Below are 26,918 nucleotides of genomic sequence, written 5' to 3' on the forward strand. Positions count from 1 at the left end.
TTGTCGACCTGCATGCCTGGTTAATGCTCGGCTCTGTTGTGAAGGTCTGTACTTTACACAGTTTCCTTGTGAAGTCCCAGTTGCCTAGCCACTTCAAAGAAACTAAGACATTTACATCTTTGTACGGTTGATCTTGCGAGTCTTGCTAGTGAGAACTGTGATAATGCTGCTCAGATCCACTAGAGTACACACCTAGCCCAGTTGCCTAGCTACTTCAAAGAAACTAAGATATGTACGGAGGGAGTACTATTTTGGATAAACAGAGTATGTGCTGGCATTATCCTTCGTATAAACAGAGATGTGCTGGCATTTTCAGCTTACAAGGAAGCTATCATGAAAGATGGGACATACATATCCTGAAGACCCCGAGCTTAGAAAGTAAAGAAGGAAAGCTAGCCGGGAGTCCGTTGATGAGAAATGACCAAATTTAAAAAAGAAACGGAAAATGGTTTCAATGCCAGAGTAGAAACCACCACTAAAGCCGAAGTGGCGAAATTGTGGCCTGGTCTAGTTGAGGCAATGAGATAAAGCATGACCACGGGGCAGCTTGTGGCACCACCAACCCAGATCTTTTCGGCGCTGATCAAGGAGCCACCACCCAATGCATACCATCATATACCAGCCCATCCAGTGGCGAATCTAGGAAGAAAATGAAGGGTAGGCTAAAGTCAACGACGAGAAAACTAAGCTCTCTTTTGAAAAAAAAACATGATGTCCAAGCCTTGCTGTCAAAATAAGGTCAGAATTTCCCAAACTACTACTTAAAACATGTAGTATTAACTAGATTTTTTCTAGGAATTTTGAAATATATATATATATATATATGAAATTTTGAACCAAAATTTGAATTTATCTTGCAGAATAACCATCATCTCCTCATTTTGTTGTCCACATAAGTTGGAGGAGGGATTACAATCACAATAGTTAAGGGAGGGGTATCTAGGTTCAGATTAGCTGGGATAGGTTCAGGTTCAGCGCGAGGAGTACATGCATGCATACTCATTTTTGTACTCTTCTTTTTTGCAAATAAGTTGCATTGGACACTAAATTAGATAACAGTACATGAACTAGTGATTACAGTAGATGGAGGCTGGGCATTCGTGTGTGGCCTGTTTGCTGTGCGTGTGTGGCACTGTGTGTTTGCTACTTGATAGTAGATGTACTATTCAGCTGGGATAAAAGTACTAGTAGTAAAAAATATTGTTATTTGGAGGGTAGGCTTGAGCCTGTTTAAGCCCTCCCAGTAGACTCGCCACTGAGCCCATCCGCCTCTTACTCGGGCAAGATCATGGACGCCCTTATGTGTTTGTGCTCATTAGCGGGCGGTTGTGCTTTTAGCACGTTTGTGGCCCATGTTGTGTTTTGGACCTTTTTAAATGTACGGTGTTATATGGCCCATTAGTGGCTGATGTTATGTTTTGGCCCGTTTGCTACCCGAGGTTATTACGGCCCATATGTGGCCCATGGTTACTATGAGAAACTTGAAATAAATGCATGGTACAACCGGATATCTTGCATTAGTGCTCATATAAACCAAACAAAAACAAATACAAGGGATGTGACATTTATTTGAACTTAATAGGATATGTAATCTCTTATAATATTATTTTGCTAGCAACAATTAGTTTGGCGAAATAAATGCAACATGCAACTAATGCATGCCATCTAGTTCGTGCTTTTCTCCTATACAAACCCTGGCATTAAATACCACAAAAAAGAATATGAACTCAATAAATATAGTGTATAGAAAGGTCGGAGTATGTCTGTACAAGGATACGTGAACATTAGTTTACAGATACGCATAAATGCAATAAGTAATCAATCAATATCCACAACCTTGGTGGTGGCTCTGTATAAATACCTGCAATGGAGCTTGGCGACGTGGATCCCACATAGGAGAAGGAAGAAACAGAGGGCAAGTAGTCTTTTCTCATAGAATGGCACTCATCAATCGGAATACAAGGACGATTGTCTACGCAATGGCGGTTGCTCTCGTGGTCATGGTGATGATGTCCTCTTTGTTGCCATCTTGTCATGCAAAGAAAGGTATGCAACAATGGCATTGTTTTACTGTATTGCAAAGAAAGGTATGCAACAATGCCATTGTTTTACTCTATGATTTCCAACCGTGGAAAAAACAATAAAAATCTAGCTAGCTATATTCTTGTTTTATCTTTGTATACTGTACAAGCTAAGCTAAATTGCTGGTACCACAATATATTGCCTTTGTAGGTAAGTGGAAGTGCAAGGAATTAGAGGACTGCACTGCCCCAGAGTGGCACAATCAGTGCAAGGAAAGAGGATATAATCAAGGTGGTCACAGTTTCAGTTCCATATGCAGTGGCAACAAAACAAAGTGTTGCTGCCCAAAGTGGACTACGGCGCCGCCGCCACCATGATACTAGATCTCAATATCTCATGCTTGTGGAAAACAGTGCTGATGAATGAAGTCGTTGCATCTAATATAATTGATCAACCGGCAGTTTAAGCATTAATTGTTCCATCCATTGAAAAATCGAATAAAGTTGTTTTATCTTCGTGTGTGCTCCATAATGTTGTACTCCCGCCAAACATTTTCCGTTCGACACCTGATAATAGTTTAGTAGATCTTTCTCATATACAAAGATATTATTAGGCCTAAGGCTTCTATCGTTACGTGTACTCCTCATGGGAGACTTGGGAGTGAAACCCTAGCCCCCGGCTATGCCAGGAACCCAAATGCAGCTCCTGCTCAAAACACTGCCATGGCAACCAACTCGGACGACAGCGAGGTCGGAAGTGCTGCCATGGCAGCCAAACGGGAGGAGAAGTGCCACTCGACCAGTGCGGATGGTGCAGCCCAACCGCAAGTTTGGGCATGTACATTAGCTATAGCAACCATCCACGTCATTCACAGACATGAGTAAAAACACCCTCTACAATGGATCGTCTTTTTGCTGTCTATAGCCCTCTAAAATTACGACGTTAGAGTGAAATTTATTCCAATGATCCACCTCCATCAGCCACTGCTCCAGAACGTGAAGAGACTGGCGACGGCGTCGGCGTGGTGATGCATCCCAGGAAGAAGGTGTGTATTGGGGAATCACAGCTCTCAAAGCCGGACCGCCGCCGTCGCTGAAGATCGAGGAGCATGTACACACACGTACGTTAATCTAATCAGTTCCTCCCTGGACCTGTGCATAGACGTTTAGCTAACTGATCCTTGATCGATTATTTTGGTCGCTGCAGCTCATTCGTTCGTGACGTCTATCGATCCCAGCAGTCCGGCGGCCCCCAACCGTGCAGGTCTCGTCGGGTAGCGACGGAGAAAAGCAAAACATGTTGCGTGGATTAGATTTGTCGAGGACGGGATTTGACGGTTTGGATGGGGAAAAGAAAAACTACAGACACCCAGCCGTACAACTAGCGAAATTTCAGGGCTATCGACCGTCTGCCGAATTGCAGACGCCCTTTTTCTCTCTCCTCGTTTTCTCCCCTCCACCTAGATAAATATTCTACATGGCATGTGTTACAGACGGCTGACTGGACACCGTTGTACATGCCTTTATCGGCACTGTGTCAACTGCACCAAGGCCTCGACCAACTCTTCTGCGACCACTACTTAAAGAAGAGAAGAGGAAGGAAGATGTCAAACAGTGGATCATGGAAATCTCTTCGACTAACTACCTACCGAATCAAGATCTGTAAGAACTGCGAGGTGTATCAGTGAGAGAAATTAGATCAAATTGGACCCTAACATCGTGGTACCAGCTGTGTTTTGATTTTCAGCCGAAAAAAAATGGATTTCGGCGGAATTTCAGTCATCTCGGCCTAGGGCGGAAAGTACCTTTCAACGAAAAAATAGATTTTGGTCAAATTTTAGCCGAATTTTTTGAAAAATGGCTGAAATTCAGCCATCTTGGCCTGGGGCGAATAGAATCATAAAAGGAAAAATCAAAACTCTTGGTACTAGAGGCCAGCTGCCACCCTTCCTCTCCACTCTGATTTTACCCTTGATACACGTCGTCGCATCCACGCCCGCCAAATCCTCATCAACACCATGGATCCAACCCTGAAAGACAACCTCGACAAGCTTCATCAGGATTCCAAGGTGGACACCGCCAACGTCATGCATCGGCTCGATGTGCAGGCCTCGCAGCTCCCCACCCAGTCGTAATAGATCGACAATCTACTCCACTTGAAGCCGGATCTTGAGGCAAGCTTCCCCAAGCTGGAGACCGCAATTGCGGCTTCAAGCGACGACCCTAGGTGAAGCTCTGGCATCGTTGGGTGGAACGACACTGCAACAGAAATCGCGACGAATAATATGATCATAAACCCACAATTCCTCGGATCCCAACAAACACACCGTAAAAGATTACATCAAATGGATCTTAGAGAAGATCATTGTATTCTAAAATAAGAGAGAGAGAGAGAGAACCATCTAGGTACTACTATGGACTCGTAGGTCCTGAAGGAACTACTCACACATCGTCATGGAAGAAGGGGGTTCATGAAGATGGCCTCCCCAATGATCCCCCCCCCCCTTAGGTGAAGTACCGGAACATGGCTCTAGATGGGATCGCTGAGGAACAGAGGCTTGCGGTGGTGATAAAATTTTGTAGATGGATTTCCTAAAGGCCAAAAACAAGCAAAAAATAGGAACTGACACTGGGCACTAAATTAATATGTTAGTCCAAAAATTACTATAAAATGACATATATAAATCATACAAAAGTGATAACATAATATAATTAAATAATAAAAAAATTATAGATACGATTGAGACGTATCAACATCCCCAAGCTTAATTCCTACTCGTCCTCTAGTAGGTAAATGATAACAAAGTAATTTTGATGTTCAATGCTACCTATCATGTACTTGATCAAATTATGTAATTGTGGTATGAATATTGGGATACGAGTGATTCAAGGCAATAGTCTATCAATTTGACATTGAAACAATAATACATAAGCATACTAGTAATAGTAAACAATCATTGCCTTTCAAAATAATGACGTTAAAGAACGTGATCCCTACACACTTAATCATGTAAAACATGGCATGCACAGTCTTCCTAACATAAATATATCAAATCATGAACAGCCCCGGTGCCAAACGAAACAATTGAATCATACTTTTTCTCGCTTCAACATTTTTAATTCTCATGCAATACTTGAGCGTGAGTTAGGGACTTAGCAATTTGGATGGCAAAGAGAATGATTATGGGGATTTATAAGGGAAGACAAAAATGTATGAGAAAGTCTCACATCGACGAGGCTTGATCGTTCGGCAACAGAGGGGCCTTACAATCGATGTCAATGCGAGGAGTACGAATTGCTATGTAACAGATGTACTAGAGCTATAAGTGTATGAAAACTATCTATATGAAAGTAAGTGAGTTTGCTCATGAAGACCTCGAGCGTTTGAGAAAGCTCGTCATCGGAATATGCAACTCAAGTTCTATAATATAAAAATCCCACTAATATATGGAAATGAAAAACATGGAGACTCTCTATATGAAATACACGGTGTTACTGTGAAGCACAAGTGTGGTAAGACAATAGGTCTCATTTTCTTTCTTTTTTTTTCATTTTTCTCTTTCTTTTTTGTTAATGTAGCCACTGGTATGGCCCATGCTGAAATTAATAACACTCTGTATACTATGTTAGTTGTTCCATCCTTTATCATTGTACGTTGTTGCGTGTGAAGTGGCTTTGTAGGATTTAGTAGTGTAATTTGCTAACTTGTTTGTACTAATATTTTGTAATATAGTATGTATTAGTGAAGTTAGCAGTTTAGTTAGTGACTTTCTAGCTGCTGAGAGCATCTCCAATAGGTGCCCTAAAATAAGGCATGAAAAGGTGGTTGGAAAAAATTCGCAACACCTAAAACTGGTTTTCCACTGCATCAAAAACCAACAACTCCAATAGATGGCCTAATTTTTTTTGAAAGCATACTGCATACATCAATTCAAACAAACGTCCAAACGTTGCATATATTTAAACACTAAACATTATTGTTCATCATACTACTTGATTAAACATAACAGATCTTTATTACACCACTCGTTCGACATATAGTCAGCCTCGACAGAGTTCCAATATGTCAGGGTCTCCTCTGGATCGGAGGTGAACTCCTCCTCATCCGATGACGAAAGGTTGATCACCGTCGATAGGTCAGCCTCCTCCTTCTTCACCTCCTCCTCCTTCTTCTTCCCGTGGTTTCGCTTCTAGAAGAACTCTGCCTCGTACTTCACGTACTGGGGGTTCTCCCCCGCGAACCTCGCCATGGCCTCTCTCTCGCCGGGAATAATGCGGATTTCCTTCTTCTTCTCCCCTCCTCATTGATCAGCAAAATGGTCACCGGTGGATCGATGAACTCTGTATCCTCTTGGGTTGTGACCTCCGGCAAGTTGAGCACCTATCGCAGCCGGCCAAATCGTCAAGCGGCGACGTCATAGGCTCGTGTTGTGATGTCTGCCTTCTTGAACGGATTGATTCAGTAGTGAGTGTTGTCGCACTGAAATTTGAAGCTGAAGTGATTGGGGCCACGTGCTCACAACCCGTTGAAGTCGGTCTTTCTCTCAGACTTGAGCTTCGACGGCATGGCAGTGAAGCAGGTATGGCGACGACGAGACGAGACGGCGGCGGTGCAGCATGGGGGGATCCTCGTCCGTCTCCCTCCCAAGCCGTCCTCCCTGCCCTGCGCGTCTGCTGTATCCAAGCGCTGGAGCAGCATCCTCTCGGACCCTGTATTCCACAAACGCTTCCGCAAGCACCACCGGAAGCCTCCTCTTCTCGGCTTCTTCAACGCATTTGCTAACTGCTTCACTCCCATGATGGGCTCGCCTGACTGCATCCTTGCTGCCCGTTTCTCCCTGCCCAAGAGCGCCATACCCTAAAATGACTACGAGGTCTTCAGGGGCTGTCGACACGGCCTCGCTGTCCTAATCGACCTTTGTCCATCGATATGTTAGTTGCCCTAGATTCGATCGTCGGTATCTCTATACCTAGTTCAATACCGTTACCGGCAAGTCTCTTTACTCGTTCCGTAATACATCACCTCGTGACTAACTCCTTAGTCATTTGCTTGCAAGCTTTATGATGTGTATTACCGAGAGGGCGCAGAGATACCTCTCCTATACTCGGAGTGACGAATCTAATCTCGATCTATGCCAACACAACAAACACCTTCAGAGGTACCTGTAGAGAATTTTTATGATCACCCAGTTACGTTGTGACGTTTGATAGCACACAGGGTATTCCTACGGTATTCAGGAGTTGCATAATCTCATAGTCGAAGGAATAAATATTTGACATGAATAAAGCAATATCAATAAACTGGACGATCCTTATGCTAAGCTAACGTGTGGGTCTTGTCTCACATCATTATCCTAGTGATGTGATCCTGTTATCAAATGACAACACATGCCCATGGTTAGAAAACCTTAACCATCTTTGATCAACAAGCTAGTCTAGTAGAGGCTTACTAGGGACACGATATCTGTTTATGTATTCACACATGTATTTAAGTTTCCGATCAATAAAATGGCATGAATAATATGTTGGAAATATGCCCTAGAGGCAATAATAAATTAGTTATTATTATATTTCCTTGTTCATGATAATCGTTTATTATCCATGCTATAATTGTATTGATAGGAAACTCAGATACATGTGTGGATACATAGACAACACCATGTCCCTAGTAAGCCTCTAGTTGACTAGCTCGTTGATCAATAGATGGTTACGGTTTCCTGACCATGGACATTGGATGTCGTTGATAACGGGATCACATCATTAGGAGAATGATGTGATGGACAAGACCCAATCCTAAGCATAGCACTAGATCGTGTAGTTCGTATGCTAAAGCTTTTCTAATGTCAAGTATCATTTCCTTAGACCATGAGATTGTGCAACTCCCGGATACCGTAGGAGTGCTTTGGGTGTGCCAAACGTCACAACGTAACTGGGTAGCTATAAAGGTACACTACAGGTATCTCCGAAAGTGTCTGTTGGGTTGGCACGAATCGAGACTGGGATTTGTCACTCCGTGTAAACGGAGAGGTATCTCTGGGCCCACTCGGTAGGACTTCATCATAATGTGCACAATGTGATCAAGGAGTTGATCACGGGATGATGTGTTACGAAACGAGTAAAGAGACTTGCCGGTAACGAGATTGAACAAGGTATCGGGATACCGACGATCGAATCTCGGGCAAGTATCGTACCGCTAGACAAAGGGAATTGTATACGGGATTGATTAAGTCCTTGACATCGTGGTTCATCCGATGAGATCATCGTGGAACATGTGGGAGCCAACATGGGTATCCAGATCATGTCTGCATGTTGGTTATTGACCGGAGAGTCATCTCGGTCATGTCTGCATGTCTCCCGAACCCGTAGGGTCTACACACTTAAGGCTCGGTGACGCTAGGGTTATAGAGATATTAGTATGCGGTAACCTGAAAGTTGTTCGGAGTCCCGGATGAGATCCCGGACGTCACGAGGAGTTCCGGAATGGTCTGGAGGTAAAGAATTATATATAGGAAGTGCTATTTCGGCCATCGGGACAAGTTTCGGGGTCACCGGTATTGTACCGGGACCAACGGAAGGGTCCCGGGGGTCCACCGGGTGGGGCCACCTGCCCCGGGGGGCCACATGGGCTGTAGGGGGTGCGCCTTGGCCTATATGGGCCAAGGGCACCAGCCCCAAGAGGCCCATGCGCCAAGAGATGAGAGAAGGAAGAGTCCTAAAGGGGGAAGGCACCTCCGAGGTGCCTTGGGGAGGAGGGACTCCTCCCTGGCCGCACCCTTCCTTGGAGGAAGGGCCAAGGCTGCGCCTCCCCCCTCTCCCTTGGCCCTATATATAGTGGGGGAAAGGGAGGGCAGCAACACCTGAGCCCTGGCGCCTCCCTCTCCCTCCCATGACACATCTCCCTCCTCCCGCAGCGCTTGGCGAAGCCCTGTTGGAATCCCGCTACTTCCACCACCACGCCGTCGTGCTGCTGGATCTCCATCAACCTCTCCACCCCCCTTGCTGGATCAAGAAGGAGGAGACGTCGCTACTCCGTACGTGTGTTGAACGCGGAGGTGCCGTCCGTTCGGCGCTAGGATCATCGGTGATTTGGATCACGACGAGTACGACTCCATCAACCCCGTTCTCTTGAACGCTTCCGCGCGCGATCTACAAGGGTATGTAGATCCACTCCTCCCTCGCTGCTAGATGACTCCATAGATAGATCTTGGTGACACGTAGGAAAATTTTGAATTTCTGCTACGTTCCCCAACAGTGTGGCCCTCGTGCGATGCTTTTCGTTCGAAGGGAGGAGGGGATCGAAGGAGGTCGAACCATCACGACGTTCGATCCTCCTTTAATAGTAGAGATTTTTGCGTCGGTGTGGTGCGCGAGGTTTTCGGCAGATTTTTTTAGTGCGTGCTATCGTACGAAGGGAGGAAAGGGCCGATGTGTATCTCGTACGTGGGCTGAGCTGGCGATTTTTGGGCTGCTGCGGGCGTGTGGCCCTCGTGCGATGCTTTTCGTTCGAAGGGAGGAGGGGATCGAAGGAGGTCGAACCATCACGATGTTCGATCCTCCTTTAATAGTAGAGATTTTTGCATCGGTGTGGTGCGCGAGGTTTTCGGCAGATTTTTTTTAGTGCGTGCTATCGTATGAGGGGAGGAAAGGGCCGATGTGTATCTCGTACGTGGGCTGAGCTGGCGATTTTTGGGCTGCTGCGGGCGTGTGGCCCTCGTGCGATGCTTTTCGTTCGAAGGGAGGAGGGGATCGAAGGAGGTCGCACCATCACGACGTTCCATCCTCCTTTAATAGTAGAGATTTTTGCGTCGGTGTGGTGCGCGAGGTTTTTGGCAGATTTTTTTTAGTGCGTGCTATCGTACGAGGGGAGGAAAGGGCCGATGTGTATCTCGTACGTGGGCTGAGCTGGCGATTTTTGGGCTGCTGCGGGCGTGTGGCCCTCGTGCGATGCTTTTCGTTCGAAGGGAGGAGGGGATCGAAGGAGGTCGAACCATCACGACGTTCGATCCTCCTTTAATAGTAGAGATTTTTGCGTCGGTGTGGTGCGCGAGGTTTTCGGCAGATTTTTTTTAGTGCGTGTTATCGTACGAGGGGAGGAAAGGGCCGATGTGTATCTCGTACGTGGGCTGAGCTGGCGATTTTTGGGCTGCTGCGGGCGTGTGGCCCTCGTGCGATGCTTTTCGTTCGAAGGGAGGAGGGGATCGAAGGAGGTCGAACCATCACGACGTTCGATCCTCCTTTAATAGTAGAGATTTTTGCGTCGGTGTGGTGCGCGAGGTTTTCGGCAGATTTTTTTTAGTGCGTGCTATCGTACGAGGGGAGGAAAGGGCCGATGTGTATCTCGTATCCGTGAAGAAAGTATTCTTTATATGCCAAGCATGTTATTATGCTTCTTCCAATTGATCTACCACCAACACAGCAAGATTCACAAACTACTTAACCAGTACAGAGTTTCAACTACTTTACTTAAATTTTTGATTTTTGTGTAGTATTATGTTGTAATGAACCAATTGACCAATACACAGTAGTCTATGAGTGAATCTATCTCTCTTTCTTTTTTCGCGATGGAGACTGAATTGAGGTATTCAACATATGCTGTTGAAGACTGCATGAACAAGAAAAAAGAAATCTACAAGGTCAGGTCGAGTGCAGGCTACGACATTGTGAATGTCATGTCTGTACTGCAAGGAAATGGAGCATGGAGCAGGCCAGCAGGGCATGGCTAAAAGGTCAAATCGTATAGAACTGAAACTGTGCTAAAAAACTGAACATCACGGCCAAACATTTTAATTTTGACAGCAGCAAGGATCTAAGGCAGCATTTTTCCTTATGCGCACATAGCCCCAGAGGCCAAGGTGCAGCCGGAAGAAAAACGTCGCCGTGGCAGTCACCGGTTGGCTCTCTCGCCAGGCCGCTGCGGTCTTTGTTTTTCCTGGAGGACCAACTTATTGGACAAGTGTCAGAAATGGCAAGTCCAAGATCTGAAAAGTATCTTCGGTGTAACTGAGGACAAGAAAAATCTCTATGACAGATCCAGAATAAGACTAGCATTTAAGGAAAAAATCAGTAATTTTCTCCAGTCAAATAAAGTTCAAACAAAATCTCACAACTCTTTTGCTCAAGAGCCAAGTCATAAAACTCTTTGAAGTTCAAACAAAAACTGACAACATTTTTTTGATTTGTCTCCTCCAAGAAAGAGCCAAGTCAGTCTAACCCAATTAGGCAAACATCTCCTCTGAGTTCAAACAAAAACTCTTTGAAGTTCAAACAAAAACTGACAACATTTTTTTGATTTGTCAGCATTTTCCTTGCAATCCAGAAATCCAACTAAAGTTAATAACCATGACAATTTATCGGTGGCGAATATCCAGACACCGGAATATAAAAGTGTTTATGCATGAAGCAGGGGATACTGTTGAAAGTACTGAAAACATCAGAGGTGCTAAAGAGGGTCATGTTGCAACCCAACAATGAAGGTTGAAGTAGGCAACTAGGGCAGGGGATGCAAGCATTGTCTGCTTCTGCTGCAAGTGGTGATGTGAGCAGAGCATTATCACAGTTTGATCACTAGCAAGACTCACAGTTAGGGGACTTCACAAAGAAACTCTGTAAAGTGCCAGAGCCTACTGCTTCTTGTCCATCCAACTTGCTAGTACCTCACATCACAGAGCAAAGCATTAGCCTAACCAATTCCATGAGCCACTAATCAGGCACGCAAATTGACTGATGTCTGCTGATCTTAGAGAATATACAAGAGTAAGAGTTTGCACGCCTAAATCCGACAAGTTCCACTTCATAGGCCACGCTACATAAGAAAAGTAGGACAACCTACATACTACATAGAGGAGACATCTCAGCCTCAACCACTTCACATGACACAGCTTACATAGCGGAAGAACCTATACTACATAGCAGGATATTTTGAGCGTCGACCGCACTAAAAATAGAAGAACTTCCCCACACCAACTAGCCATGCCGAATTGAACCCTTAATACCTGCAGAAAAAACCAATGTCATCTCAGTAAAACAAATTGCTAATACTCTCTGACAGAAAAGCCAAAATTTGTATGATCCCCCAAAATAAAATTGAATTTCCCATAGGTAAAATTATACAAAAAATATCCAAACCGAATCATGCAGTGTTATTAGACAAACTAACACTACAACCGGAGAACAGCAAAAGAGAATATTTAGTTTATACTGGAACCCATTTGTTGACAGATTTTAAAGATTCTTACTATATAACTACGTACAATCGTGTTAGAAACTAAAAGATCAGTGACTTCACGCGTATCATCTGAGGTAAAAAAACTGAACTTCCAAGATTTTCAACTCAGTTCCGGATTTACCTTTTGTGCCGAGCCCATGTGAGAGGCTCAGAGTACAACGCAAAAATTTCTGGTATCTCTACTCAAAGGTATGCTTTTTTTCAAATATAAGAATCGACAATGCACAGGAATTCCTTGACATTCAATCACTGAATATGGCCTTCCACCTCCCCTTATTAATGCAGGCCAGAGAGGATGTCCGAGAGATTCAGAACAGCACTGCCACACAGCAACTCAACGAAGCTGAAAGTCTTTGCTTGGCTGCTCTTGTCTGATCGGTTGAACACATACAACATGCTGCGCAGATGCCACTACATCACTGGACCAGGTGTTGAAAAGAAATGTTAACTGCATCCTCTGCGAGCTTCAGACTGAAGAAACTCTTGTGCATCTATTCTTCTCATGTCATTCTGCCAGACAATGTTGGGCCTCTCTGAATATCAACTGGGGGTCTGATGGAGATAGATTTTAACTTATTAACTGCTGCCAAACAGGCCTGTGACAGACCCATGTTCATGTAGGCGTGTACTGTAGCTGTTTGGTCCTTGTGGAAGGAACGAAACAAAATGGTCTTCCAAAGAATTCCCCACTCTCACAGGTCATGGCTGTCTAGATTTAATCAAGATTTTGCCCTTGTTGAGATATAGGGGGAAGTCTGAGCTTGAGGATTTCATAAGCTCCCTAGTGCAACAAATTACCTAAAAACCTTGTACTAGTATCTTCTCTTTTGGTTAGGGTCAAAGACCCTATACCTTATACATATGATGTATCTTTAATTTTGTTTAATTAATACAAGACTGTAGAAGCCTCCCCTACTGTGTCCTTCACAGTTCAAAAATTAATAGACAATGCAGCTTTACTTAAACTGAGTAACCAAGAAAAAAAGATGTACAAAAAGATAAATTTACCTAAGTTTTTCGACCAAGATAGCACGTTAGCAGATATTGTGTGATCGCAGTTCTAGATTCAGTCCTTTCCACCCAACTCCCCTAACTACAAACAAATGAAAATAAAGCGAAGTTGAGTCAACGAAGTAGGCATGTGTGCAAACCACTATATAATATGCCAAGTGGTAAACTATTCGCATAGCAAATGGTTTCACTGTATTCTCTTACTACAGTTTTTGCCAGCTTCCAATTGTTAGAAACCCTCCGATGAAAATATCATTACGAGCACAAAATCATAGTTAACATTAAGCTTGTGCAATTTATACAGGGAGGTATTACCTGCAGTATAGAAATTTGTGTAGGGATAAAAGGTGTCCAAACACATGGTGTTTCTCTTTACAATCTGTTTAATCTGCATGGAGTCAAGTTTGAGTGTGAAATTTCCTGTCGGCGTAGTGAGAACAATCACACTTGTGTCCTCATCATAACCGACGAAAAATAAAGAATGCATTCTCCTTGGAAACACCCCCTCCAGTGGAATGGTTTTCTGCAGCCCCATAATTGGATGGTCAGGTCCAACAAAACGGCGAGGCCAAGTCCGCCATTCTCCATACGTAAGAGCTGAAAACACCCGTCGGGCATATTGTAGTATGCCGGACTCTCAATGAAATTGAGACTCTGAATTTCGAAATCAAACACAAAGATAGCACCTCTAGAAATCAACCAGCAGAGTGCATTCCCGACCAAGATGCTGGGCCTTAACACAGAAATTATACGTGATATCATGGTTGAGAAAACACCTCCCCAAACACCAGACGCCGAGTCGTAGACAGAACAAAATGCCTGCATATCGTATCCACCGCAGCAGACCAAAACCAATTTAAACGGGCTCAAGAAGCAATCTCCATGCACATGCCCATCTTTGGCGTCAGCACACAACACAGCGCCATGCCACATACAGAAACTCTCCGTAAAGGCGTCGTCGAGTCCTGGTGGAAAAGCCACGATGTGATGTCGGCCCGTGAGTGAGTCCCACACAACGGTGTTGCGCTCATGCTTATTGATTACGAGAGCGAGGCCATGCCGGCAGCCCATGTATTCTCCGTGGTCGTTGTAGGGTGAGCTGCTCCTGGGCAGGGAGAAGCCCGCGGCAGGGACGTGGTTCGGCGGGTCCAAGATGGGAGCAAAGCGGTCGGCATAGCCTTGGAAGAAGCCGAGCAGAGGAGGCTTCCGGTGGTGCTTGCGGAAGCGTTTGCGGAAGTGGGGGTCGGAGAGGATGCTGCCCCAGCGCTTGCATACCATGGACGAACGGGGGGGAGAGGACGGCTTCGGAGGGAGGCGGACGAGGATCTCGATGACGAGGTTGTAGTCGCCAAGCACCTTGGACACAGGGCCGGCCGGCGGCACTGAACGGCGCAGCCTCCTGCTGTACACACGCGACCAGCTGGGAATGAGATCGGCCCTGGCATGGAAAAAAAAGTATTTAATGCACAGACATATGCGCGTCGAGGCAGTTGCAAATAAAACATCCAACACACATGTGCACATCCATGATCGATACTCCAATACAGCATAGCGTACGACAAGTAATAATTAATCAACTGGTTTCTCCCATTATCTTATCCCACACACATATATGTACATCCATCCATCCATCCAGCATATATATACGATACACATATGTACATCCATCCAGCATATATATATATATATATATATATATATATATATATATATATATATATATATATATAGGAGTAGGATTTTCTACAAGAGAGATGCTCCCATATTTATTTCATATTTTTTGATAACTTTTGAATCGTTAAAAGTTTAGGGACACTTAACTAGTTCTGTGGCAAGCTATGATAGACACAGTTTTACCTATAAAGTAATGCAGAGGGCGAGGAAATGGATTGGGAATCTTCTTACCCTTGGCCGTGGGAAATCTCAGAGGGATCCATGAGCTGCAGCAGGGGAGGATTGTTAGGGTTTAATATTTGATTAGGAGGGGGGAATCTGGCTAGGGTTTTCTACTAGTACCAGGTAAAAATTAAGAAGAGAAAAGAAGAAGGGGGTAGATTAGATGGAGAAGGAGAGGAAGGAGTAGGGGTTGCCAGACCTCGAATCATCGGTGGGTGGCTGCCGGAGACGGGGCGGCGGTGGTCGCCGGCGGCTCCGCTCCTGCTTTCTCCCGTCCACAGCTGAGGGCATCTCCACTAGGCCCCCCAAGACGTCCCCCCAAGCCACTTTTTAGGCGCCGGCGGGTAAAAAACGTCCCAGTCAGGCCCCCAAGTCCTTGTTTTTCGCCGGCAAAAGCAAAAGTTAGTGCCGGCTGCCCCATGCCACACCCAGCGCACCGGGGGGCTCCTGGGGGCCTAAATCGCCGTTTTGTGGGCCAGCGCCTCTCCCTTGTCCACTCATTTTCACCCACGTGCTCCCTCCTCTTCCTCTCCCTCCATGCAGAACAGAGCTCTCTCCTCTTTCTCTCCCCGCCGCCTGGCACGGCCGCCTCGCCGAGCCGCCATGCTCCGGCCGCCCGGCCGCCTCAGCCTCGTCGCCGGAGGTACTCGCGCTCGCGTTCGCGCTCGCGGAGGTACTCGCGCTCGCGCCGAAGCTCGTCGAGGCCGGCCTGCTTGTCACCACCCAGCACATCACCGCCGGCCGCTCCTCACGATCGTCCCCACCCCTGCTGGCCTCGACCCGGCCGCACGCCGCGCCCGCGAGCGCCGCTGTGACTGGAACACCGGGCACGCGGGGCACGAGGACGGAGCGTCGACGGTCGAGCTCGGAGACTGCGGCGGTGCGCGGGTCCGCCACGCGTGCACGTTCCGGTGAGGCGGCCGCTCCTCCTGGCGTCGCTGGCCGCGGCGGGGGCACTGGGCGTCGGTGCTCTTCCTCATGGCCGCCTCCAAGGTCCTCCTCGTCTGCCTCAGTCTTCCCCTCGCAGCTCTCTCTTCCCTCTCCTCTGCTCTCTCTCTCTCGCTCGAACCCGAGCGTGTCTGAGAGTGCCGCCGTGCACTGCTGCGGCCACAGCCACCGCCTCGCCTCCCCGACGCATCCCAGAGATCCGCCGCGACCTACTCTTCCTCCTCACCGCGCCAAGTGAGCCGGGAAGCACCACTTCGTCCTCGGCGTCGTCTTCGACACCCTCCGGCAACCGAGATCGTCATCGCCGTTATGTCGCCGTCCGTGCCTTCCCGAGCTCGCTGACCACCCTTGCAGGCCCGCCGTGTGAGCTTCTCTTCATTTCCCTCCGTCCTCTCGCTTGATTTCGTGTCGTAACCGTCGTTCCCGCGAGCACCGAGCGCTGCCGTCCGCCATGGCCGATGCTCTGCTTGATGCCGAGCTCATCCCGCCATGCACAGCTGCCTGTCGTGCTCCGAGTGCTCTGCTGATGCTGCCTCGTTGCTCCGTTGGGTCGCTAGCTACCCGCAACACGGCCGCCGCTCCTCCCGTCGCTGCCGTCGCTACACCCCACGTCGGCGGCTGCAACGACCACTGTTGGACGCGCCGCACTGCGGACGTTCCAGCGAACCCACCCGCGCGACCAGCTGTGGCCGGAAACGGCTGGCCGGTGATCGCATCTCGCGCCGTTCCCGCGCTTGGCGCTGCTGCGCTTGGTGCCTGGGGGGCCAACGACTGAAAGAAATTTCAGCCCCAGGCTTAAATTCTCGTCGGCAGCCCCCCAAGCGGCGAAAAAAACGCCTCCTGGGGGTGCCAACGGCTGGACATGCCCTGAGAGTGGGAAACTGTGGAGTGAGGTTGCAGCCTAGCCTACCTTGTAATGCTGGCCCATCCAAGCCCAGCCCAATCTGTCAATTTGAAAAAGCCCTATCGCTAATCTTCTTACTCTTGCCACCCCTCAAAAAAAAGTCTTGCCTAAAAAAAACAATCTTCTTACTCGCACTTAAAAAGAAGCCAGTCTTCTTGCTCTTAAGTACACCTCAGAGAAAATAATATTCTCAGAAAAAACCACGGAGATTTTTTTTTAAATACGGATGACTATGTGCAAGTTTCTCGGAAAATATCCAAGTGTCAGTTGATTTTCTCCTCGGTAGAGTCGTTATGGAAAACCGTAGTCTTCTTAGGACAAGACTTTTTTTCCGTGAGATAAAAAAAATTTGTGAGATGATTTCATTTTTAAAAAACCATGATTTTTAGGAAAACCATGATCTCTACTATTAAAGGAGGATCGAATGTCGTGATGGTTCGACCTCCTTCGATCCCCTCCTCCCTTCGAACGAAAAGCATCGCACGAGGGCCACACGCCCGCAGCAGCCCAAAAATCGCCAGCTTAGCCCACGTTCTTACAGGAACATCAATGATGTCTCGATCAACTGGATGTGTCGCACTCCAATTAGCGATTTTCTTTAGGACACTTTTTCTATCCAGACTGCTGTTTACCATATTAACAGGAACATCAATGGAATAGCTCATGATTGTGCTCATCAGGTTCTCAACTCAAGAGTAGACTCTGTCCTTAGCTGTACTCATTCCTCTCAAAGCAATTCTCTTTGCCCAACTTTGCTTTATCTTCATAACTTTCAACTCCAGGGATATGTAATACACGTTGTACTATGCTTTTGAGATGAATGATATCTTGGCGCTTGGCGCCTTCTTGTGTTAAAAAAAATAAAAATAAATGAAGAAACTAAAAAATAGTTCCTAAAGTCAAGTTATTTGGTCAAACAATGATCAAAATAGGATTTACAAAATTGAAAGAAAGGGGGGGGGGGTTATTTTTAGAAATATAAACTGTGCAAAACATAACTCCTTGAAATATATCACAAGAAAGTGTATTAAAAAAATGAAAATTTAGAAATATAAGGATATTCATGTTTTTTAAAATCGGGTATCACAAAATAAAAAATGGAAAGAAAATATTTATGCTTCAACAAACATCATGATTTTCCTAAAAACCATGGTTTCCAAAAATGAAATTATCTCACAAAAAAAAATTATGCTTACTATAGTGGTCGTTCCCCACTCCCACTCTCAGCTGCGGACTGGAGAAGTTTCTAAAAAAAATTGTGGAGAGGAGAAAGGAGGAGCGGAGCCGCCGGCGACCTCACCCCACCGCCCCGTCTCCGACAGCCACCCACCGGCGATTCGAGGTCTGGCAACCCAATCTACTCGTTCCTCTCCCTCTCCATCTAAACTAGTAACTCCGTTCTTCTTTTCTCTTCTTAATTTTCCCTAGTTGTAAAAGTAAACCCTAGCTAGATTTCCCCCTCCTAATCAAACCCTAACAATCCTCCCCTGCTGCAGCTGTGGGGAGATAGGTGCTTCTAATGGATGCTGCTGCTGAGGTTCCCCAAGGCCAAGGGTAAGATTCCCAATCCAGTTCCTTTCCCTCTGCATTACTTTGTGTACGCTATTATATATGCTCGATGGATGTGCATATGTGTGTGGGATAATGGGAGAAACCAGTTGATTCATTAGTACTCGTTGTATGCTATGCTATTCTATTGATCAAGGATGTGCATATGTATGTTGGATGTTTAATTTGCAACTTCCCTGATGTGCATATGTGTGTCCATTGATTACATTTCTATTCATACCAGGGCCGATCCCATTCCCAGCTCGCCGCGTGTGGACCGGAAGAGGCGGCACCGTTCTGTGCCGCTGGCCGGCCCGGTGTCCAAGGTGCTTGGCGACGACAACCTCCTCACCGAGATCCTTGTCCGCCTCCCTCCGAAGCCGTCCTCGCTCCCCCATGCGTCTGTCGTATGCAGGCGCTGGGGCAGCATCCTCTCCGACCCCCAGTTCCTCAAACGCTTCAGCAAGCACCACAGGAAACCTCCTCTGCCCGGCTTCTTAAGAGGGTATGCTAAAAACTTCATTCCTGCCATGGACTCACCTGACCGCATCCCTGCTGCCCGCTTCTCCCTGCCCAAGAGCAGCATACCCTACCACACGCCCGCAGCAGCCCAAAAATCGCCAGCTCAGCCCACGTACGAGATACACATCGGCCCTTTCCTCCCCTCGTACGATAGCACGCACTAAAAAAAATCTGCCGAAAACCTCGCGCACCACACCGACGCAAAAATCTCTACTATTAAAGGAGGATGGAACGTCGTGATGGTGCGACCTCCTTCGATCCCCTCCTCCCTTCGAACGAAAAGCATCGCACGAGGGCCACACGCCCGCAGCAGCCCAAAAATCGCCAGCTCAGCCCACGTACGAGATACACATCGGCCCTTTCCTCCCCTCATACGATAGCACGCACTAAAAAAAATCTGCCGAAAACCTCGCGCACCACACCGATGCAAAAATCTCTACTATTAAAGGAGGATCGAACGTCGTGATGGTTCGACCTCCTTCGATCCCCTCCTCCCTTCGAACGAAAAGCATCGCACGAGGGCCACACGCCCGCAGCAGCCCAAAAATCGCCAGCTCAGCCCACATACGAGATACACATCGGCCCTTTCCTCCCTTCGTACGATAGCACGCACTAAAAAAATCTGCCGAAAACCTCGCGCACCACACCGACGCAAAAATCTCTACTATTAAAGGAGGATCGAACGTCGTGATGGTTCGACCTCCTTCGATCCCCTCCTCCCTTCGAACGAAAAGCATCGCACGAGGGCCACACTGTTGGGGAACGTAGCAGAAATTCAAAATTTTCCTACGTGTCACCAAGATCTATCTATGGAGTCATCTAGCAGCGAGGGAGGAGTGGATCTACATACCCTTGTAGATCGCGCGCGGAAGCGTTCAAGAGAACGGGGTTGATGGAGTCGTACTCGTCGTGATCCAAATTACCGATGATCCTAGCGCCGAACGGACGGCACCTCCGCGTTCAACACACGTACGGAGTAGCGACGTCTCCTCCTTCTTGATCCAGCAAGGGGGGTGGAGAGGTTGATGGAGATCCAGCAGCACGACGGCGTGGTGGTGGAAGTAGCGGGATTCCAACAGGGCTTCGCCAAGCGCTGCGGGAGGAGGGAGATGTGTCATGGGAGGGAGAGGGAGGCGCCAGGGCTCAGGTGTTGCTGCCCTCCCTTTCCCCCACTATATATAGGGCCAAGGGAGAGGGGGGAGGCGCAGCCTTGGCCCTTCCTCCAAGGAAGGGTGCGGCCAGGGAGGAGTCCCTCCTCCCCAAGGCACCTCGGAGGTGCCTTCCCCCTTTAGGACTCTTCCTTCTCTCATCTCTTGGCGCATGGGCCTCTTGGGGCTGGTGCCCTTGGCCCATATAGGCCAAGGCGCACCCCCTACAGCCCATGTGGCCCCCCGTGGCAGGTGGCCCCACCCGGTGGACCCCCGGGACCCTTCCGTTGGTCCCGGTACAATACTGGTGACCCCGAAACTTGTCCCGATGGCCGAAATAGCACTTCCTATATATAATTCTTTACCTCCAGACCATTCCGGAACTCCTCGTGACGTCCGGGATCTCATCCGGGACTCCGAACAACTTTCAGGTTACCGCATACTAATATCTCTATAACCCTAGCGTCACCGAGCCTTAAGTGTGTAGACCCTACGGGTTCGGGAGACATGCAGACATGACCGAGATGACTCTCCGGTCAATAACCAACATGCAGACATGATCTGCATACCCATGTTGGCTCCCACATGTTCCACGATGATCTCATCGGATGAACCACGATGTCAAGGACTTAATCAATCCCGTATACAATTCCCTTTGTCTAGCGGTACGATACTTGCCCGAGATTCGATCGTCGGTATCCCGATACCTTGTTCAATCTCGTTACCGGCAAATCTCTTTACTCGTTTCGTAACACATCATCCCGTGATCAACTCCTTGATCACCTTGTGCACATTATGATGAAGTCCTACCGAGTGGGCCCAGAGATACCTCTCCGTTTACACGGAGTGACAAATCCCAGTCTCGATTCGTGCCAACCCAACAGACACTTTCGGAGATACCTGTAGTGTACCTTTATAGCTACCCAGTTACGTTGTGACGTTTGGCACACCCAAAGCACTCCTACGGTATCCGGGAGTTGCACAATCTCATGGTCTAAGGAAATGATACTTGACATTAGAAAAGCTTTAGGATACGAACTACACGATCTAGTGCTATGCTTAGGATTGGGTCTTTGTCCATCACATCATTCTCCTAATGATGTGATCCCGTTATCAACGACATCCAATGTCCATGGCCAGGAAACCGTAACCATCTATTGATCAACGAGCTAGTCAACTAGAGGCTTACTAGGGACATGGTGTTGTCTATGTATCCACACATGTATCTGAGTTTCCTATCAATACAATTATAGCATGGATAATAAACGATTATCATGAACAAGGAAATATAATAATAACTAATTTATTATTGCCTCTAGGGCATATTTCCAACATATTATTCATGCCATTTTATTGATCGGAAACTTAAATACATGTGTGAATACATAAACAGATATCGTGTCCCTAGTAAGCCTCTACTAGACTAGCTTGTTGATCAAAGATGGTTAAGGTTTTCTAACCATGGGCATGTGTTGTCATTTGATAACAGGATCACATCACTAGGATAATGATGTGAGACAAGACCCACACGTTAGCTTAGCATAAGGATCGTCCAGTTTATTGATATTGCTTTATTCATGTCAAATATTTATTCCTTCGACTATGAGATTATGCAACTCCTGAATACCGTAGGAATACCCTGTGTGCTATCAAACGTCACAACGTAACTGGGTGATCATAAAAATTCTCTACAGGTACCTCTGAAGGTGTTTGTTGTGTTGGCATAGATCGAGATTAGATTCGTCACTCCGAGTATAGGAGAGGTATCTCTGCGCCCTCTCGGTAATACACATCATAAAGCTTGCAAGCAAATGACTAAGGAGTTAGTCACGAGGTGATGTATTACGGAACGAGTAAAGAGACTTGCCGGTAACGGTATTGAACTAGGTATAGAGATACCGACGATCGAATCTAGGGCAACTAACATATCGATGGACAAAGGTCGATTAGGACAGCGAGGCCGTGTCGACAGCCCCTGAAGACCTCGTAGTCATTTTAGGGTATGGCGCTCTTGGGCAGGGAGAAACAGGCAGCAAGGATGCAGTCAGGCGAGCCCATCATGGGAGTGAAGCAGTTAGCAAATGCGTTGAAGAAGCCGAGAAGAGGAGGCTTCCGGTGGTGCTTGCGGAAGCGTTTGTGGAATACAGGGTCCGAGAGGATGCTGCTCCAGCGCTTGGATACAGCAGACGCGCAGGGCAGGGAGGACGGCTTGGGAGGGAGACGGACGAGGATCCCCCCATGCTGCACCGCCGCCGTCTCGTCTCGTCGTCGCCATACCTGCTTCACTGCCATGCCGTCGAAGCTCAAGTCTGAGAGAAAGACCGACTTCAACGGGTTGTGAGCACGTGGCCCCAATCACTTCAGCTTCAAATTTCAGTGCGACAACACTCACTACTGAATCAATCCGTTCAAGAAGGCAGACATCACAACACGAGCCTATGATGTCGCCGCTTGACGATTTGGCCGGCTGCGATAGGTGCTCAACTTGCCGGAGGTCACAACCCAAGAGGATACAGAGTTCATCGATCCACCGGTGACCATTTTGCTGATCAATGAGGAGGGGAGAAGAAGAAGGAAATCCGCATTATTCCCGGCGAGAGAGAGGCCATGGCGAGGTTCGCGGGGGAGAACCCCCAGTACGTGAAGTACGAGGCAGAGTTCTTCTAGAAGCGAAACCACGGGAAGAAGAAGGAGGAGGAGGTGAAGAAGGAGGAGGCTGACCTATCGACGGTGATCAACCTTTCGTCATCGGATGAGGAGGAGTTCACCTCCGATCCAGAGGAGACCCTGACATATTGGAACTCTGTCGAGGCTGACTATATGTCGAACGAGTGGTGTAATAAAGATCTGTTATGTTTAATCAAGTAGTATGATGAACAATAATGTTTAATGTTTAAATATATGCAACGTTTGGACGTTTGTTTGAATTGATGTATGCAGTATGCTTTCAAAAAAAATTAGGCCATCTATTGGAGTTGTTGGTTTTTGATGCAGTGGAAAACCAGTTTTAGGTGTTGCGAATTTTTTCCAACCACCTTTTCATGCCTTATTTTAGGGCACCTATTGGAGATGCTCTCAGCAGCTAGAAAGTCACTAACTAAACTGCTAACTTCACTAATACATACTATATTACAAAATATTAGTACAAACAAGTTAGCAAATTACACTACTAAATCCTACAAAGCCACTTCACACGCAACAACGTACAATGATAAAGGATGGAACAACTAACATAGTATACAGAGTGTTATTAATTTCAGCATGGGCCATACCAGTGGCTACATTAACAAAAAAGAAAGAGAAAAATGAAAAAAAAGAAAGAAAATGAGACCTATTGTCTTACCACACTTGTGCTTCACAGTAACACCGTGTATTTCATATAGAGAGTCTCCATGTTTTTCATTTCCATATATTAGTGGGATTTTTATATTATAGAACTTGAGTTGCATATTCCGATGACGAGCTTTCTCAAACGCTCGAGGTCTTCATGAGCAAACTCACTTACTTTCATATAGATAGTTTTCATACACTTATAGCTCTAGTACATCTGTTACATAGCAATCCCTACTCCTCGCATTGACATCGATTGTAAGGCCCCTCTGTTGCCGAACGATCAAGCCTCGTCGATGTGAGACTTTCTCATACATTTTTGTCTTCCCTTATAAATCCCCATAATCATTCTCTTTGCCATCCAAATTGCTAAGTCCCTAACTCACGCTCAAGTATTGCATGAGAATTAAAAATGTTGAAGCGAGAAAAAGTATGATTCAATTGTTTCGTTTGGCACCGGGGCTGTTCATGATTTGATATATTTATGTTAGGAAGACTGTGCATGCCATGTTTTACATGATTAAGTGTGTAGGGATCACGTTCTTTAACGTCATTATTTTGAAAGGCAATGATTGTTTACTATTACTAGTATGCTTATGTATTATTGTTTCAATGTCAAATTGATAGACTATTGCCTTGAATCACTCGTATCCCAATATTCATACCACAATTACATAATTTGATCAAGTACATGATAGGTAGCATTGAACATCAAAATTACTTTGTTATCATTTACCTACTAGAGGACGAGTAGGAATTAAGCTTGGGGATGTTGATACGTCTCAATCGTATCTATAATTTTTTTATTATTTAATTATATTATGTTATCACTTTTGTATGATTTATATATGTCATTTTATAGTAATTTTTGGACTAACATATTAATTTAGTGCCCAGTGTCAGTTCCTATTTTTTGCTTGTTTTTGGCCTTTAGGAAATCCATCTACAAAATTTTATCACCGCCGCAAGCCTCTGTTCCTCAGCGATCCCATCTAGAGCCATGTTCCGGTACTTCACCTAAGGGGGGGGGGATCATTGGGGAGGCCATCTTCATGAACCCCCTTCTTCCATGACGATGTGTGAGTAGTTCCTTCAGGACCTACGAGTCCATAGTAGTACCTAGATGGTTCTCTCTCTCTCTCTCTCTTATTTTTGAATACAATGATCTTCTCTAAGATCCATTTGATGTAATCTTTTACGGTGTGTTTGTTGGGATCCGAGGAATTGTGGGTTTATGATCATATTATTCGTCGCGATTTCTGTTGCAGTGTCGTTCCACCCAACGATGCCAGAGCTTCACCTAGGGTCGTCGCTTGAAGCCGCAATTGCGGTCTCCAGCTTGGGGAAGCTTGCCTCAAGATCCGGCTTCAAGTGGAGTAGATTGTCGATCTATTACGACTGGGTGGGGAGCTGCGAGGCCTGCACATCGAGCCGATGCATGACGTTGGCGGTGTCCACCTTGGAATCCTGATGAAGCTTGTCGAGGTTGTCTTTCAGGGTTGGATCCATGGTGTTGATGAGGATTTGGCGGGCATGGATGCGACGACGTGTATCAAGGGTAAAATCAGAGTGGAGAGGAAGGGTGGCAGCTGGCCTCTAGTACCAAGAGTTTTGATTTTTCCTTTTATGATTCTATTCGTCCCAGGCCAAGATGGCTGAATTTCAGCCATTTTTCAAAAAATTCGGCTAAAATTTGACCAAAATCTATTTTTTCGTTGAAAGGTACTTTCCGCCCTAGGCCGAGATGACTGAAATTCCGCCGAAATCCATTTTTTTCCGGCTGAAAATCAAAACACAGCTGGTACCACGATGTTAGGGTCCAATTTGATCTAATTTCTCTCACTGATACACCTCGCAGTTCTTACAGATCTTGATTCGGTAGGTAGTTAGTCGAAGAGATTTCCATGATCCACTGTTTGACATCTTCCTTCCTCTTCTCTTCTTTAAGTAGTGGTCGCAGAAGAGTTGGTCGAGGCCTTGGTGCAGTTGACACAGTGCCGATAAAGGCATGTACAACGGTGTCCAGTCAGCCGTCTGTAACACATGCCATGTAGAATATTTATCTAGGTGGAGGGGAGAAAACGAGGAGAGAGAAAAAGGGCGTCTGCAATTCGGCAGACGGTCGATAGCCCTGAAATTTCGCTAGTTGTACGGCTGGGTGTCTGTAGTTTTTCTTTTCCCCATCCAAACCGTCAAATCCCGTCCTCGACAAATCTAATCCACGCAACATGTTTTGCTTTTCTCCGTCGCTACCCGACGAGACCTGCACGGTTGGGGGCCGCCGGACTGCTGGGATCGATAGACGTCATGAACGAATGAGCTGCAGCGACCAAAATAATCGATCAAGGATCAGTTAGCTAAACGTCTATGCACAGGTCCAGGGAGGAACTGATTAGATTAACGTACGTGTGTGTACATGCTCCTCGATCTTCAGCGACGGCGGCGGTCCGGCTTTGAGAGCTGTGATTCCCCAATACACACCTTCTTCCTGGGATGCATCACCACGCCGACGCCGTCGCCAGTCTCTTCACGTTCTGGAGCAGTGGCTGATGGAGGTGGATCATTGGAATAAATTTCACTCTAACGTCGTAATTTTAGAGGGCTATAGACAGCAAAAAGACGATCCATTGTAGAGGGTGTTTTTACTCATGTCTGTGAATGACGTGGATGGTTGCTATAGCTAATGTACATGCCCAAACTTGCGGTTGGGCTGCACCATCCGCACTGGTCGAGTGGCACTTCTCCTCCCGTTTGGCTGCCATGGCAGCACTTCCGACCTCGCTGTCGTCCGAGTTGGTTGCCATGGCAGTGTTTTGAGCAGGAGCTGCATTTGGGTTCCTGGCATAGCCGGGGGCTAGGGTTTCACTCCCAAGTCTCCCATGAGGAGTACACGTAACGATAGAAGCCTTAGGCCTAATAATATCTTTGTATATGAGAAAGATCTACTAAACTATTATCAGGTGTCGAACGGAAAATGTTTGGCGGGAGTACAACATTATGGAGCACACACGAAGATAAAACAACTTTATTCGATTTTTCAATGGATGGAACAATTAATGCTTAAACTGCCGGTTGATCAATTATATTAGATGCAACGACTTCATTCATCAGCACTGTTTTCCACAAGCATGAGATATTGAGATCTAGTATCATGGTGGCGGCGGCGCCGTAGTCCACTTTGGGCAGCAACACTTTGTTTTGTTGCCACTGCATATGGAACTGAAACTGTGACCACCTTGATTATATCCTCTTTCCTTGCACTGATTGTGCCACTCTGGGGCAGTGCAGTCCTCTAATTCCTTGCACTTCCACTTACCTACAAAGGCAATATATTGTGGTACCAGCAATTTAGCTTAGCTTGTACA

General features: G+C 46.6%; 1 long non-coding RNA gene and 1 pseudogene across 1 annotated transcript; one reads left to right on the plus strand and one right to left on the minus strand.

Annotated features, from left to right (window-relative positions):
- Nucleotides 1-13,312: 13,312 nt before the first annotated feature.
- On the minus strand, nucleotides 13,313-14,807 carry LOC147963092 (uncharacterized; annotated as a pseudogene).
- A 3,440-nt stretch (nucleotides 14,808-18,247) lies between these two features.
- On the plus strand, nucleotides 18,248-19,140 carry LOC147963093 (uncharacterized). Its single transcript, XR_015608737.1, has 3 exons — nucleotides 18,248-18,347; nucleotides 18,502-18,559; nucleotides 18,798-19,140. It is a non-coding gene; the product is annotated as an uncharacterized LOC147963093 (long non-coding RNA).
- Nucleotides 19,141-26,918: the final 7,778 nt, after the last annotated feature.

The sequence above is a fragment of the Triticum urartu genome, chromosome 6A (genome assembly GCF_056163025.1).
Source record: "Triticum urartu cultivar PI428250 chromosome 6A, HENAU_Tu73, whole genome shotgun sequence".
NCBI lineage: Eukaryota > Viridiplantae > Streptophyta > Magnoliopsida > Poales > Poaceae > Triticum > Triticum urartu.